Source organism: Pezoporus wallicus, unplaced genomic scaffold (genome assembly GCF_028554395.1).
Source record: "Pezoporus wallicus isolate ANWC-B61680 ecotype Strahan unplaced genomic scaffold, APGP_CSIRO_Pwel_v1 contig_3847, whole genome shotgun sequence".
Classification (NCBI taxonomy): domain Eukaryota; kingdom Metazoa; phylum Chordata; class Aves; order Psittaciformes; family Psittacidae; genus Pezoporus; species Pezoporus wallicus.
In genome coordinates, this window is record NW_026639842.1 from 1,368,107 (window position 1) to 1,384,275 (window position 16,169).

The following is a 16,169-nucleotide window of genomic DNA, read 5'->3' on the forward strand; positions in this document are numbered from 1 at the left end:
CTGCATAGGCTGCTGGTTTTCCTATTTTATGTTTGTGCAACTAAATTAAAGTCACTGTATGAACCCGTTGTTTTCATTAACTTGGGAAGTTACTGAGTGTTTTCCTTATATTAAAATATTTTTGTTACAAAAATTGAGTTCTCAGATCCATGATTTTCTGTTTAAAAAATGGAGGTTACATCTTTGTAACCGGAAGCTAAACATTGGACAGAATGCTACCTAGAATGTGTGAATGATTTCTGTAAATTAACAGTCTAGAATTCATCTCACTTAGTAATTACCATTTAAAGGGTAGGCATGACATCTAAGCACTCTCCAACTCAGTGAGGGGACAAAGGCACCTCCAAAAGAGAAACAGACATCCAGGCTGTTGAAATGAATCACTTCTTCCCAAGTGCCTGTTTCATAAGTTGCTGGTAAAAGGTGACCGGTGGTTTCATCCAAATACTTTCTTTCTAGGTGATGTGAATCCCATCTAAGAATAATAAATTCAGTGAAATGTTGGAGAGGAAAAAAGCCTAAACAAGATGTTCTGCAATGCAGGGCATTTGTGTGCCTTCCCACAAGTAAAATTATGCTTTGGATTATAAACGTGCCTATAAATATCAGGTAACTATGGGAATTTTTAAAGATTGCATGTTGCTGGAAGGATAAATAGAGACTGACTGCCAGAGCTAGTAGGACTGAAGTCTTTTACTCAACAAAAAAGTTGTAAGTTGTTATTCACATGTGAAACATTGGAGGACAACATTTAAGAATCAAATATAGCAGAAACTGAATTGAACTGATATGCTTAACACACTTGGTAGATTTCAGTAGTGAACAAAGACTAGAGACTACCTGACCCAGGGAATTCCTGAATGTTCAAAGAATCATAGAATGGTTTCACTTGGAAAAGACCTTAAAGATCATCTAGTTCCACCCAACCCTGAAAGCAGATAAGTAGGAAATATTATGTATTTTTATTTGCTCAAATCATATACCTGGAGAAAAATTACAAACTTTAGGTCTTAAGATGGCTTCATTAAGGCTACCAAGACAGAAAATACAAAAGGGTAATTGCAGTATAAGCTAAGGAAAATTTTGACAGGTTACTCTCACAAAGCATATATTCAGGAGGATTGCTTCCATGCAAGAAAGATTACAATTTTTCCATTCATATTTCCTGATTCCAAGGAGTTTCTTATACTAGGGCTGTAGTGAAACATCTTAGACCCTGAGGGCAAGCCCTATGTCCAGTGGGATGATTTCTTTTTCCACTCACTCTGATCTAGGACATGAAAGTGCAATACCAAGTATATGGCTATTTTCAGTTGCACAAAATCAAACTGCATACCTGCAGCCAAGAATCAGCGTATCAGCAGTATAAATGCACTGCTGTTTTCTGCTATCCAATCTTTTACAGTTTTGCAGAGTAAGAGTGTAGTCTTCACTGACAGTTTAATTAAAGAAAAAACCACAACAAAATCCAAACAACAAAATCCAAATGGAAAACTCATATTGCTCTGGAGTAAAGTATCATTCTTTTACAGTGAATTGCTGTATGAAATTCATAACAAACTCCAAAGTCTACCAAAGTAAATCCTCTTTAGGCACAAATGAAGAATGGACAGCAGCAGCAAAGAAATTGAAACTTTCCCCTAAAATACCTGGGAAGACAAAGGTCCCTGTTGTTACCTTAAATATAATGAACACTAATAGGTATCTGCTGAAATAAGCTACCAATATAATCTTGTCAATCACACCAACGATCTGTGCAAGCGGCAAATGGCATTTGATTAATGGACAATTTATGCTCCATTTTCCTGGGTGAGCCCAGCAGGACCTGAGAGTCACTTGGTTTCTTGGTTATTCCACAGAATCATGAATGTTAGTGTGCTAATTAACTAAAGATTTTATGGTAAAGACTAGTTATATTTCTAGACAGTTACTGTCTATGCTCTTTGAACAGATGTCATTGGTGATCTTTGTTTTAGCCTATAGACTGGGGCTTTGGAGAGGTCTACTCTCAAATGCCTGCACAAATCAATTTGTGTACTAGCACTGTACACTGCTAGTTTGTGGATTATGAAATTATAAATTCAGCTATATGAACAGAAACATTTTGTTTCACTTTTTTTTCCCCTTAAGTAATTCCTTAGCCTAGAATTGAGTCCACTGTTTTCTCCATGGTCTTCTGTGTCCCAGATTTCTTCTGAGCCTACCATTCCTGTCTGCAGGAACTCCCCTAACACACAGCTGGTCCCTGTTCATGTAGCGCAATAAAATATCCATTACATCAAGAAAAGAGTGGGATAAATACAGCCGAAGATGAAATGTTAGGGTGCTCTTTTTTTTTTGATCACACATTATTAAAATGAGCTTTTGTGCACAAAAAGAGGGAGGATGTCGGGCTTCATCTGTTCTTTCAAAATCCTGGAGTTGGTGATGAGTTTCCTTCCCAGACTTTCAACAGCTGTATACTCATAGTGACTATAGGTATGACTACTATCCTGAGCTCTTTGGACTCAGCCTATGTCAGGCTTCATTGCAGTTCAAGTCAATTTCTAATCAGAGTGTAACTGATGTATTTAAATATGAATCACTACACTTCAGCAGAACAAGCATGAAAATCAGTTCATTTACATTTCCCAGGCTACGCAAAAGTCAGTAGACGAGCACTATTTGTGTAGAGATTCTTGAATTTAATGAATATGTTAGTCAGCATGTTCTTTAACACGGCATTCAGAAAACTATTTCTTAGACTGTCTTCCAGCTGTTGTATAATATTCTGCTTTCATTTATAACATGCACAGTCACATAAATTCTGTTGACGTCAGTTGTTGTTCATTCCTTATAATTAGTGAATAATACTCTTCTTGTGTTCAACACAGGCAAGTGGAGGAGCTACTTTTTTTCTCTCCAAAATAATTAAGTTCTCATCAAAACATAATGAAGATAAGAAAATTAAATAAACTCTCTTATGAGTCGGAGTGGAATTTAAACTGAAAAACATGAGACAACTATCTACATCTGGGTTTTTTCCAAAAGTAAATAACCTTATTTTAAAAATCAGACAGTTCAGCTGGTGGCTTGACAAGTGTGTGCATCTGTCACATGAAGATCAACCCCCAAACACTTGAATAAATTAATAATTAAGGGTATCATAAATCTTACGCCACCCACATAATTATGTCACTTTAGTAATGTATTACTGCATAGAACAATAGACTTGGAAAGGATTCCTCTGGTACAGAAGTAGCAGAGTGCTAACATTCAGCTTAAAGCTACCTTTGTCCCTCATCAGCCCTTCTGAGCCCGCAATCAATGAGATTCATATTGAAATCAATGGAAAAACTATCATTGACACTAAAAAACCTCAAAATAATTCAGATTTCCTCATAGATTAAAGACGGGATATAGCCTATTATTCTTATTCATACCTATTCTAAGCTTGAAATAGTCATTTTAAGGACTTGATTAAAAACAAAACAAAAATTTTACTGTGCTAGATTACTATTAAAGTCAAAAATGAAATTAAACCTGGAAAAAAAAAGAAGGGGATTAGAAACAGCACCATCAATGTCTCCCTCATCATGCAAAAGCTTCCATTGCTAATTAATTTAAACCTTTTGTAAAACTGCTTTGATAAAACTCTGCTTTAGGAAGAAATTTAAGTGCTAATGCTGAGACTAAACCACAGACACTTCTTTCAAGCCTAATGGAGGATTGAAAAATATCTATTTTGCAGAAGAGAACCTGAAAATATTTTCATCAGAATACACTTCCAATTTCAAAAAAAAGCCTTTTTTTTTCTTGTTGAGAGGACCAAATTTGTACCTTTTGGCATGCCCACAGGGATGGTTACATCTTGCAGATAACAGCTCTGAGAGCTGCCAAACCTTGTAGGGACAGAAAATCCAATGACTAGAAGCATTATTTGTTTGACTGACTTTGAAGAACTTAATGATCCATGAGCAGAGAGAAACAACTCATTTGCAAGGTATAGCCTTGGGTATTGTGGGGCTTTTATGAGCACTTAGTTTCAGGCCCAGTTAGCCCAGCACACACAGCTAAGAAATTGCAGCCCATTTTCCAGCTTCTAAATAAGGGAAAGACTTGGGACCCCATCCAAATCTCAGTGAAGTCAATGGGCATCTTTCCACAGACTCCAATGGACTTTGAACTGGGCTCTTTGTTCCAAACATTGCTAGTAAGCAAAGCTGTGAGAAAGCATTATGAGTGGTTGCTCTACTGAGCCTCTTTAGGAAAAAACTCGTCTGCAAGATGTGGCCGTGGACATGTGAGTGTGTGGGTGTGTATATAAATTATATACAAACAGGAAAAAAACATCTTCCTTAGCAAACTGCTTTCCTTCCATGACTCTCTCCTGTCCCAGCTATTTTTGACTGGAAATACTACAAACAGAGCAGGAAAGGGTTTGTATCACTCAGACAAGGATTTCTCTTGAGTCAGCATAAAAATGAACAGAATTAAGTCACCTCTTGAGTGAGGCACAGGATATGTCTTAGTCTTCTCATACACGCATGCAACCTAAGTTTTCCACAACCCCCTTGGTTTTGTTGCCATTTTTTCAAAACTAATTGACATATTCCATATTGGCCTTACGTGTCATCCCCCCCCCCCCCCCCAAATTGGCAGTGGCTCCTTCCATTTCACCACAGCACTCAAATTCCTCCCATCCTTCAGAAACTCCTGCCTCTATCCTGAATAAACTCTGTTTTTCCAGGGCAATTCTAATGACTTAGAAGGAGGGGGGAAAAACAAACAACCTGCCCCCCCCCCCCCCCCCCAAACAACTAAAAAGAAAACAACAAAAAGCAACCAAACAAAAAAACAACCACCCAAAAAACAAAATGAAAACAAACAATGAACCAGCCAAAGAAAACCCAAAGAAAGCCAAAGCCAATGGGAATTTGCCATTAATTTTCCATGAATTTTGATTGAATCTGCCCATGTCTCCCTTCCAGGCTCCAACTCACTCTCTTTTAATTGCATCTGCAACGGAAGATCTTTACAAATGCAGATTTAAACTTGTTCAGCCTATTTACTCCTTCTGTCACTACCAGGGTCCCTTGATTGTCATAACTCTACTTAATTTTTGCTCAACATATTCAAGTTATGCAAAGGGACATTTTGAGGACTCCACATTAACCGAGCTCCGAAAATCATTTTACTATGCCATGATCAAAAAAGAAACATCATCCACACAAGTAGTGTGTGAAGAGAGCAGATCCCCAGATCTGCTGCTTAAAAAAATCAGTGATAACCTCTTTGTGTTTATTTTGCTGAGCTAGTTGGTGGCTACAGCGTTAACTGCAAATATTAGTTCTGAGATGTAACCTACCAGGAGATTTTGTTTCAGCCTGAGTTTTAGCTGTAAGAAATCTGCACTGCACTCTACTATCTATTAATTTATCCTGCAATCCCCCAAATTCATCAGCTTCACTGCTGGTTCCCATTCTATCCTATTGTTGTTAAGCTACAGACTGCTCCCATACTGTTAATAGTCCATTCATTTCTTCTTCCTAATCACTTGTAGATATGTGATTGAAGGCGATGGGTATGACTGCAATGCAGGCTGCTTCTCAATAGCGTAAATCAGCCTTTGTTAAGGTCTTCCATACCAGATTTAATTCAGCTAAGGGTACCGCAGCACTACTGAGTAGGCAGCAATGCACTTGCTCAAAACTTAGGAGCAAAAGCCCATTTTCCACCAGGGTTTTCATCAGGGATTTGGGATTGATTGTCTGGTGGCTGAGTTTAGACTCTCCTTGGAATCATGTCACTGCTCTAAATTTCTGTAATAAAAGTGTTGTTTGTTCTTTAAAGACATGCCAGGGAAAAAGAGCTTTCTTGACAAAATTATCTGCGCCAAACCTGGATCCAGCTAAACTCAGTGGGAGTTCTGCCACTGAATTTACTAAGAGCAGCATTGCACCTCAAGGACTATAGGTATCTTACAACACTGTTGGATCTGTTCTTGTTACGTCTGATCAGAAATTTCTTGTTAGGGAAAACATAGGAGCTAAAGCATTTATCCATACTGGATCCTCTCCAGTACCAATTCCTTTTAGCTTCCAAACAAAGCATGAAATATAAAAATGAGCACTCTTCTCACCTTCTGGACAGCCTCTCAGCCATCTGTCTGAAAAGCCACTATGTAGAAGCTTGAAAACTGTCATTGGGTTATTATTGTTATTATCATTATTATTGTTATTATTTATTTCACAAATAACTTTGCTTATGGCCTGAAAAGCAAGTTTCACTTGTTGAGCTGAACCACAGTATTGAGACTTTTCACAGTGACTTCTCCTGGTTTGGGGCAAGACTTTTCCTCAACAACCTTGAGGCTGAAGGCTGATTTATTGCACACTCTAAACCCTAGGCATTTAGCGGGTGCCTAAATCAGGAGCCCAGGTCCAATGTGTCATCTCTGATGACTCTAGAAGAGGTTGCAATGCGCATAGGTTAGGCACACACCTTTCTTCACTGACTGTAAAATTTGCCATGTTCGATAAGAGTAAAATTTAGTCAGCAAGAAACCCAAGCAAGAAACAAATCTTAACTTCCTAACAGTGAAATTAAATACAGATTGTGATCAGTAAACCATAAACTGTTGAAAAAGGTCAAGACTGAGATCCACACAAAAGTCTGAATGTTTCTTGAAGATATTTGAATCCCTTTTATCTGCTAAATTGGGCTGGCCAGTCTTGTGAGAACTGTTTTTTTATGATTTCTTTTTTAGTTCTTTCTGCTTCTGGATAAGCTGTAAATAGCCTGAGAAAGGCTTTCTCATAGTATTTCGGCTATTCCCATTCTAGTCCCAAGAGACCTGAGGCAGTGTGAAAACAAAGATGAAAACAATTTTTAAGACTGCCTAAAAGCCCGAAGTTGAAAGGGTGGCGCATGATGAGAGACTTGAAGAGAGGGGAGCAAAGTAGATGACGAGGCCAGTTTTTGGATCTGACTCCCATAATGTAAGAACTCAGAATGGCAGTTGTCAAGACCATAAAAATGCAAGAACAGCTCTACCCAGACAAAGATTTGTCCAGCCGGCTGTCTGACTAGCAGCGGATGCCAAGTTAAAAGTACAAGAACAGGACCAGCAGATATTCATACCTCCCTGAGGCTGCTCCCACCGGCTTGTGTTGTATGGCTTTCTTGAGCCGGTGATGGCACCCCAGTGCTGAGCACCTTATTTAGGAGACAGGCTACGCAGGCCCTTCCCAAGGGGTGCAGGGAGACTGCAGTTCCTGCACGTCTTTCTTCTACCTGTGAATTCACTACCCGCCTACCAGCAGCTTTCCTCATGAGGCAAAAACAGCCCCCGCTGCTCTGAGCTGATCCCTCTCTGTACAGCAGACTGTTCACAGAGTGCAAGCAAAGAATATTGGGAGGATTTGTCTTATTTATACCAGCCTCAAAAACAATTCAAAACCACTGTGGGAAATGAGGGAAGGGAAGAGGGACAGATGCAAGATGAACCTCCCTTTATTGACTGCTACTGTCAAAACCAGCTAATTTCTGCCTGTATTCAGGTCCTACCGTGTGGGAACAAAAGCAGAGGAGAGCTCTGTCTCCCAGAATCAACACAGATGGAGGCAGCTATGGCAATCAGGAGGCAGAATTATCTGTCAGGAAAGTATTCAACCAGGCATACACGTGTGTGTTTCCTGTGAACACACTGGCCCCGCAGCATCTGTCAGCACAGCTCACCCCAGCCCCACAGCCACCACTCACTTCTCCCTGGGAGTAGAAGCATCAGCCTAAGGAGAGCAGCACATCTGTGCCTGAGGGTCACACGGAAAGTGGAAAATTGCATGGAGTATTATGTTAATAGCAAATCCCAGTATGATAAGAAAGAGTCTTTTAAATCAGGATTAAGCTTCATGAGGCACAGGAGAAGGGAGAAGACTGATCTCAATCCAAAATTTTTATTACAGAAACTTGTTTATTACCATGTAACATATATGCATATCAGAACAGGTTATATTCTTACTAAAACAGATATCACAAGAAATCCTGACGGAAAAAAAAAAGACAACATTTAACTTACTTGTGTTACAAGTGTACTTTTAATCCTGATATGTCTGGTGATCCCCTTCTAGAGAATGGGGAGGGAAAGGACGCCCTTAGTTCCTGTAAACATGTAAGAATAGATGAAAGAGAATATGTAGCCATAAGAGGTATGACTTCTATCCTTGCATAGCTGACTCAAGAAGGTAAAGCCAGCAGAATTATGAAACTGAATAAACCCCATGGCATTTACAAAATCCCGCTCAGCAACACAGCAGGGTGCAGGAATATTCTCCTTACAGACAAATTGTCCTTCCTTTAACAGCTATGCAGTTGGCCAGCAGGGATTACTAACCTCATTAATATCTCATGTTTAGTTCTAGTTTATAAATAGAGCTGCAATTATGCATGTACATAGTCTATGCAACTAAGTGTTCTTATCTCTGTTTCCCTCCTGTCCTCTTTTCCAGTCTCTCCATTAATTTTATTTGTTTATTTTATCTGAATTTAGATTGCTAGTTCTACAAATCAGAAAAATTTGTTGGGAGCTGTTGTAATACAGATACAATACAAATACTGCCAATTTCTCAATGTAGTTAATCTGGTTGACAGCAATTATTTTACTAATAAAGGAATAAGCACTCTGGTGGGCAGTATCTGGATTAGAGCACTGGAGATTCAGGCTGGAAGCTATTGTATGGTCCCACTTTTTCCTCCTACCTTTCTTAGATGATTTACACTCCAATCTCAGCTGTCCTTGTGACTGTCTCTCAGTTCCTTATAATCTTGGACTAAAGGCAATTGGTTGTTCCTGAAACCAGTTCTCTTTATGTTGCTTTTATATGCTGGGGAAGACACCAATGATATAAATGCTCACTGGGAACATAATTCTTGTTTGGTAGATCTGCTAAAATTGAACAGTGGAAAAAAAAAGAGAAAAAGTTACGTTTTTTTCTTTCTTTACTCTGAAAAAGTTAAATGAGATATTTCCATTTGTAAACAAAACGTTTTGTTTGAGTATCAGGCATCACCCTCAATTGTGTGGTCATGAAAAGATGAGCGTGATGTTAGCCTCTGTACGACTGAAGGTAGGTCACTGCATTTGGCTAGACCCCCAGGGTTGAATTCTCTGCTCTTTTAAAAGGTTCCCACATTTCCCACCACATTCCTGCCCTGCTCTGTACGAAGTATTAAACACCTATATTGTCACTGAGTCAAAGAGTGACTATAAGACGGCTGTTGCCCGTTCCTGTGAAGTTGTGCTTTGGTGAATTCATTTCTGCAATTAGCATTTTATAGTTAGTGGCAGAATGTAACAGGGGAGTGAGATGCTTAGAAAGTGGGAGCAATGGATGCAGACGTCTTAAGAAGAAAGGAGAATTTGAAGTATGTTCTCCGTGTCTTGGGTAAAAGCCTAATGCTGTATCAAAGGATACAGCCTCTTCTAGTATTTTTTGAATCTAACTGATGACTTCTCTTGTACTGTTTTGATCAGATTAACTCTAAAATAAATAAATAAAAATTTATTAATAACTTTATATGGTATGCAGTAAGTGTACAATAAGTAATGATTTTCATTCAAAACTTTTCTCTGAATTCAGTCTGCAATTAAAAGTGTTTTGGGTTAGTCAAAAGCATATGTTTTAGTTAATAAATGGCTTGTGTGGAAAAAAAAAAGTCTAATGTTAACATTTGCTACAGATGAACATAATTCTCCCTTAGCTCAGAAGTTGCCAAACTGTTGTTGGGACTCTTTATGATTTCATGTTGTAGATGAAACATGATGATGACTGTGCTTCAGTAAAGTAGTTAAACAAACATCTTGTAGCTGTGAATTTACACAGGACACACAGTAAGCTCAGCTGCATCGACTTCTTTTATAGTATCACAATGCAACCCTGAGATTTTGCAGAAGTCTCTTGATATGTTCTACACTAACAGCTTCTGAAAAATGGTTTTTTACTCTCTGCAAAATGGCAGTCGAGAAATATTATGCAACTAATGAAACAGCAACTCATAACCTGTAGCAGTCGGCAATCAGCAAATTAGTCCTATTTTTTTTTTTGAGGATTACTGTAGCCTGAAGTCGTGAAAATCAATCTTGCAACAAAACCTTCTCATATTACTTCATGATATCCATTTAATTCCTCTTTGTTAGCTTGTCTTCTTCTTTTGATTTCAGACAGGCTGTGTGAGCTAACAGTTAGGGCCAGCTAACAGATGTCTTCATATAAACTTTCACTTAGGGACAAAACCAAACCATTTACAAATAGCTTGGCTCATTCTTGAACTCCAGAAATCGCTTTAAAATGATTTGTAGTCTTTCATAAAAGTTATCAGCTCACTCAAAACTTGAGTCCACCATTTCAGCTCTGGGTTTTTTTTTGATATTACTAGGCCAAAGATGATGACTGAAGTCTTGGCTTGCAGTGTGGACATAAAAAGCAGCCAGGATGCTGGCTTTCATGGGAAGAATATACTTCACACTGCCACTGTGTACACATAATCCTGCTCTGCAACCTCCTCCTCTTCCATCACTGATTGTGCCCTCTCCAGAGCTCAGGACTGGGACAGGTATGAGAGAAAGTGCTTGAAGTCCTGCCGGTTTGCACCTGGAGCTGGAAAAAGTGCTGTTCCACTGTGCTTACAAATATAGCACCATTTCTGATTTGCTGCATCTGTGTTCTGCCATGACACTGCAAACACATTCTTTTTCTTGTGTATATATTTACAAATATCCCATCAGCTTAAAACAAATAATCAAACCCATCCATTAGGCATACATACACATTCAGGGTCAATGTGGTGGAGAAAAGGGTAAAGGAAGTAGATTAATAGAATAACACTGGCCAGACAGACAGTGATGAGATGTATGATTCCGCTAAAAGAATGTGCCTGAAGTCAGCCATTTAAGGCCATGCTTTGCTAGACTTAGAGACAGGCTAAAAGGCATTTTTACTTCCTTAAAGTAAAATTAATAAGGAATTAGAATACCAACTTTTATGGAAAAGTTACATGGAATTTAATTACAATTAAACAAAATGGGAGGGGAGATTATGTGAATTAGGTTTACAAAACAAATCTTTACATATAGAATTAGAAAATAAATAATTTCAAGCTTTTACCAAGTTCACTAGAAAATCTTACCTCTACAGTAGTGTTCTCTAGCAAGTTTTAAATAAATTTAGAAAGGTTATTTTTCTCTGTTCATAAAGCATAAAAATATTCCGTATGGATTTTTTTACTGACTAAAAATGTTGTGTACTTGGCAACCTCATTGAGTTCACTGGCACTGCATACATTTGATGACAGTGGTTTGAAACCCAGAAATATCAGCTAGGGATCAAACCAGAACAGAGCAAAACCAAAGGAGAGTGCTCTGTGCAATACCATTGAAACAGGAAGATGTCTGTCTTCTTGAAAGCTTAAGGGATGTTGGTTTTCCAGATTTAATATAAAACCCCTTATTTTGCTCCTATTTAGAGCTGCCATCTAATCTGTGTTCACCCCTGCAGTCCTCAAAAGGCACTGAGCATATTTAATCATTTATGGAATAGATTTATCCATAACTGCAAAGCTCTTAACGCCTGCACTGTAAATTTTTTTTTTGTTTCATTTAATTATTCTTGAAAAATGTACTTACTGTTTCCAGTTCTCTGTAACTCACCAATTTCAAACGAAACAGGAGAGCACAGGAAGTGGGTAAAACTCACTCAATATTGTTTTATGACACTAAGAAACAGTTTCAGCACTTTCTGTGTAATGCACATCTGCAATTCTCAACTCTTTAATAAAAAGTGAAAATATATTGCAAATGAACTGGTTTGCTGGATAAAGCCCATCAATGTCATAATGATAAGGCTAAAGTAGCATTACTATACATTTTTTATATAGAGCTATTTTGGCAGAAATTAATGTAGTTGGGGTTGATTTATGTTGACCAGCATTTTCCATTTAAGACTGGTTGAGGTCTACTACAATGTTTTACGGAATGGAAGGAAAGGAGTAGGATAGAATAGGATAAGACAGGACAGGATGGAATAGACTGGACTGAAATAGAATAGAATAGAATAGAATAGAATAGAATAGAATAGTATGTTTCAAATGGAAGTGACCTAAAACAATCATCAAGTCCAATCACCTGACCATTTCAAGGGCTGACCAAAAGTTAAAGCATGTTATTAAGGGCATTGTACAAATGCCTCTTAAACACTGACAGGTATGGAGGTGTGCGGGGTGGGAGTCAGTGCATATAACAATTGCACATTAAAGCAATCATTCCACTGAGAAATTAGGGGATCTCTGTGGTTTGGAGGATTGTCCTGTCTTCATTCCATAGGAAATCATCCAGAATTATTGGAGCAATCCCAGGCACAGCTACAGGTTGGGCAAAAAAGAGATTCAGAGCAGCTCTGTGGAGAAGGACTTGGGGGTGCTGATCAATGAGAAAATGAACATGAGCCAGCTTCAGTGTGTGGGCTTGCAGCCCAGAAAGCCAAACGTATCCTGGGCTGCATCAAAAGGAGTGTGACCAGCAGGTCAAAGGAGGTGATCCTGCCCCTCTACTCTGCTCTCGTGAGACCTCACCTGGAGTATTGTGTGCAGTTCTGGTGTCCTCAACACAAAAAGGACATGGAACTGTTGGAACAAGTCCAGAGGAGGGCCACCAGGATGATCATGGAACTGGATCCAACCCTAATTATTCTATGATTCTATGATTCTAATTCAGGTATGTTGCAAAGTTCTGAAAAATCAGTCAGCAACAGAAACTTGCTACTATTTAATAGCTAGGCAACCCTCCTGAGATTTTATTTGTACTCAGCACGCCACAACCCACACCTGCACACTTCGAGCTGTTTTGAGCTAGGACTTGGTGGCTGTCTATTGGCTTGGTGCCTTAGGTAACACAGGAAACTGGCTTCCTGGTAGCAACAAAGCATCAATTAATACTTAAAGGTGGTTATGAAAGCTTCTTTTTCTAGTCACCTGTGACTGAAGAAAATAGAAGTGTTCTGTTCTGCTTAACCTAGTAACAGTTTATCTCTCAGATATAACCCCCATATACATAAAACCACACAGAAGGTTGCCTGATTGCTGTCACCAAGGGACAGTGCCAGATGCTGATGTGTTTTCTTGGCTTTAACCAGGCCTTTCTGCAGGAGGTGGCATCCAGCCCCCAGAGGATGACACACATGGGTCATGTTGGCAGGCCTGGCTGGAGGGTCTAGGATGTCAGAAGAGTTCTTTCCATGCTGAGACCATGAAGTAAAACACTTACGCCCCTCTTGCCAGTAGTCTGTAGGGGCAGACAGGCCCTTGGAGCTACAGCGGAAATCAGCAGCATCACAGAGGCTGAAGGTCAGCCTGGCTTCCCTCCTTCTCTGCTGCAAAAGCCTGGTTGATCGTGTCAAAGGTAAGAGGCTGTGCCTGTTATGCCAGGCTGCACAGCACGGCACAGGCTGTGCAGTGTGGAGACGATGGGAGTAAGCGATGGAAAGCCTTTGTGGGATAGTAGAAAGGTAGTGGCATAGATGCCTTTCTGGGAGCACCTCTCTGGCATTCAATCTTGATTTCATCGGACACTCTGCCCTGAGTTCAGCAGTAGCAGTCATGTTTCTCCTTCTTGGTAGCTGGTGCAGTGCAGTGTTTTGACTTTCAGCTCGGGAACAGAGCTGATAGCGATGTTTTGGTTTGGCCAAGGACTCTGTGAGCCTCATGCTCTGCCAGGGGGAGGGGAAGCCAGGAGGAAGCAGAGACAGGACACCTGACCCAAACTGACCAAAGAGGTATTCCATACCACAGCACGTCATGCCCAGGATGTAACTGGGAGTTAGCCGGAAGGGCTGGGAGACTGCAGGGTTGGAGGAGGTATCGGTCGGTGCTTGGTCGGGCTGGGGGGCGAGTTATCGGTCGGCTGGTGCTGAGGTGTTGTATTCTCTTCCCTTGTTATTTCCTTTATCATTATTATCATTGGTGGTAGCAGTAGTGATCTGTGTTATACCTTAGTTACTAAACTGTTCTTATCTCAACCCGTGGGAGTTGCATTCTTTTCGATTCTCCTCTCTGTCCCTCCGGGAGCAGGGGGAGGGCAAGAAAGAGGGGGAAGTGAGCGAATGAATTACCTGACTGGGTTTAAACCACGACACACTCTCACCAAAGTTTCTTAAAATTGCAGGCCTTAGGTTTGTAGAAAGTACTTCAGGAAGTCCCAAGCAATTAGGGTCTAGGCATTTCAGCTTAGAACACAAAATTAACTAGTTAGCTTTTGACCTCCATCTCTAGGTCACTACAAAGGGCTAATAATAATGTAGCACCTCAGCTGGGTGCTGTGAAAATTAATCCATTGCATTTGTGAAGTATCCAAATACTCTGAAACTGAGCACATCAGAACAGCCATTGAGAAAATTGACAAATCTCTGTTCTGAGGAGGGTTTGAATAGTGTGAATTAAGTAAGATCTCTAAGGTCACATACTGAATAAAAAATAAAAGGAAATAGCATATCTCCATGCACTGAATAAGGCATAGATACTGGGGGAAAAATATGATTATGTAATGAAGGTCTGAATTGTAATGCACATACCAGGTGGCCAACAGAAACTTGGGCTAATGGGCAGAGGGATGAAAGAATAAGAGAATATTGTAATACTAAGGTACAGGGTAGGGTGAAAAATGAGCTTGTAGCTTGTTTCTGCTCTTTAATAACCCCATTTGTGCAGTGTTGTCTGTATGGTTAACTGTGCACTGCCTGCCTGGGGAGGCAGGCACAGCATCAACACCCAGAGCCCACTTGTGGGGCCCGTGAGCAGACAGAGGCAGAGACTGGTTCCAGGCTCTCTGTCAAGTAGCCGCATGGGCAGGAGGGTAAAGCATACTTCATGCACAAGCCCCTGCAGGGACTGCTGCTCTTGAGCAGCAAAACCACAGCCCCAGCCTCTACCTTCTGTATTCACAGATACATAGAGAGAGTGCCTACTCGCTGTGTGATCATGGAGAAGTCACTAAATTTCTTTTTGTTCACAATTCTTGAATGTACATGTCTGAAGAGTTACCAACAGCACAGAGCCCAGGGCTACAGCTATGATGGGAGATCTCTAGGTGATACCTTCTACAAACCTGAGAGCTCTGATGAATTTTTCTGCAAACATTTGGCAGCATTTGCAAAACATTAGTAATGCTTCCTAAATACATATGGATTCCATGTCACAGCAAATGAAGCATCTTACATTGGAAAAGCTGGTGAGAAGCCAGCAGTTCTAATTATCCGGTTGCTGTTATTAAAATGATTATATGCAAGACTAGCTCTTGTTGTCCTGCCTTCTTCCCATGTATTTTTGTGAACACTTTAAGAATATTAATGGCAGCACAATGATAACTAAATATCATAGAATCATAAAATAGTTAGGGTTGGAAAGGAACTTAAGATTATCTAGCTCCAACCCCCTGCCATGGGCAGGGACACCTCACACTAAGCCGTGCCACCCAAGGCTCTGTCCAACCTGGCCTTGAACACCACCAGGGATAGAGCATTCACACCCTCCCTGGGCAGCCCATTCCAGTGCCTCACCACCCTTACGGTAAAGAACTTCTTCCTTACATCCAATCTAAACTTCCCCTGTTTAAGTTTGGACCTATTACCCCATGTCCTACCACTACAGTCCTTAATGAAGAGACACTCCCCAGAATCCCTATAGGCCCCCTTCAGATACTGGAAGGCTGCTATGAGGTCTCCACACAGCCTTCTCTTCTCCAGGCTGAACAGCCCCAACTTTCTCAGCCTATCTTCATATGGGAGGTGCTCCAGTTCCATGATCATCCTGGTGGCCCTCCTCTGGACTTGTTCCAACAGTTCCATGTCCTTTTTTATGTTGAGGACACCAGAACTGCACACAATACTCCAGGTGAGGTCTCACGAGAGCAGAGTAGAGGGGCAGGATCACCTCCTTCGACCTGCTGGTCACACTCCTTTTGATGCAGCCCAGGATACGTTTGGCTTTCTGGGCTGCAAGCACACACTGAAGCCGGCTTATGTTCATTTTCTCATTGACCAGCACCCCCAAGTCCTTCTCCACAGAGCTGCTCTGAATCTCTTCTCTGCCCAACCTGGAGCTGTGCCTGGGATTGCTCCGACCCAGGTGTAGGACCTTGCATT